Source organism: Mus pahari, chromosome X (assembly GCF_900095145.1).
Source record: "Mus pahari chromosome X, PAHARI_EIJ_v1.1, whole genome shotgun sequence".
Classification (NCBI taxonomy): Eukaryota; Metazoa; Chordata; class Mammalia; order Rodentia; family Muridae; genus Mus; species Mus pahari.
The window spans coordinates 28710457-28712614 of NC_034613.1; positions in this window are offsets into that span (position 1 = coordinate 28710457).

Consider the following 2158-nt stretch of genomic DNA (forward strand, 5'->3'; position numbering starts at 1 on the left):
AAAAAAAAAAAAAAAAAAAGCTGAAGAATCATGACCCAGTGGTAAAACTAACCATAAAGTTACAATAACCAAATCAAGGCATTCTCTATAGCCAGGCAGAGTGGCACATGCTTAGGGTTATGGTTACTTGGAAAGCTGAGGCAGGGGGATCACATGAGCCCCTAAGTTTATAGCTAGCCTGGGAAATATAACAAAACTAAACAAACAAAACTAGCAAAGAGCTGGAGGGTAGTGCTCAATGGCAGAGTATACTGTATCAACTGAGCCTCGGGGTTAAAAGGGAAAAAAGAAAAGTTCTGTGTGGGTAAAATGACAATGGATGTACAATAAGCTGGCTTTTTTTGAGACAGTCTTGATTATATAGCCTTGGTTGGCCTACAACTTGCTATGTAACCAGGCTGGTTTCTGACTCCCAGGGATACAAAGTGCCTTTGCTTTTCTGAGTGCTGAAATTCAAGGTATGTGCCACAACGCCCAGACATGAACTGGTTTTTGACAAAGCTATACAAGAATAGATGAAGGAAAAATAGTCTTGTCACTAATTAGGTATCAAAACAACTAGACATCTGTGTGCTAAAAGGAAACGGACACAAAATTTATGTATAATACAGGAACTACTTCAAAACAGACTACAAGTGTAAATGTCAAAATAAAACTTTTCGGAGTATAGAGGGTATTTATAAATGAGTGAAGAAAGGCACTACAGGTGCTGGGGAGATAGCTTAGTGGTTAAGAGCACTTGCTCTTGCTGAGGACCCATGTTCAGTTGCCAGCACCTGTACAGAGGAGGCTCATGACCATCTGTAACCCCTGTTCCAGGGTTCTACCCTCTTTTGGCTTTCACAGGCACCCCCCCCCCCATGCAAGTGGCCACACATGCACACATATACACAAGTAAGGGTAAAGAGAAATCATTTGTAAAAGGAAATGAAAACACAAACCAGACCAGGAGAGATTGTAAATCTATATGGACTTAGATGCAGACAATACAAAGATCTCCTAATAATCTTTTTTTTTTTAAAGCCACTACCTCCAAAAGGGAGGTTTATAAATGGGAAGAAGAGCTAAATACAGACTTTACAGGAGATACACAGATGAAACTTTAACATATAAATATATGTAGTAAAAGCAAAACAAAACAAAACAAAAAAAACAACAGAAAAACAAAAACGAAAACAAACTGTCTTGGCTAAATAAACAGTTCTCTAAAGGTATTTAAAAGTCCATATGAAAAGATAGTTGACATCACCCATCATCAAAGAAATGCAGTAAAATACAATGAAATTTCAATAAGGGCATAGAGAAATTTGAACCTTTGCATACTGTTTGTGATTGTAAAAGATTGTGAAATAGTACAACAGCCAAGGAACACAGAATAGAATCTTATGGAAAAATTACAAATAGGCAGGCCTGATAAGGGGAGTCTGCAATCCTTGAGAGGAAAAAGAATAATAAAATAAAATAAAAGCAGGGTCTGCCTGGGTTACAGAGTTGGTCCAAGGCTAGCCTGGAAAATCTAGCAAGACCCTATCTCAAGATTTAAGCCCCAAGGACACACTTCAGTGATAGAGTACTTAGATAGCATGTGGAGGACCCAAGATTCAATGCCCACTACAAAAACAAACCCCAAAACTCTAGAGCCACGCCCGGCTAGGCTATATATTTTTACATGCCCATGTGTTCACTGCAACATTATCCTAATAGTCTACTGACAATGAATGAATAAAAAAAGTGTGGCACATGTGCTAGGGAATTATTACTCACCTTAAAAGGGAAGACGTTTTATCACACACACGAATAAACACCAAGGACTCATACCACGTGAAGTAAGCCCATCACAAAAAGAAAAGTGCTATACTGATTCCACTCACATTCATTAACTAAAGAAGACAAACTCATAAAAGCAGAAAGGGCAGCAGCAGTTACCAGTCATTCGGAGAAGTGGGGAAAGGAGTGGTCAATATATGTAGGGCTTCAGATTTAGAAGATGGAAAGTCCTACAGACCTGTATCACAAAAATGCAAATGAATACTACTGAACTGAGTAATTAAAAATGGGTTAGAGCCGGGTGTGGTGGCGCACGCCTTTAATCCCAGCACTCGGGAGGCAGAGGCAGGTGGATTTCTGAGTTCGAGGCCAGCCTGGTCTACAGAGTGAG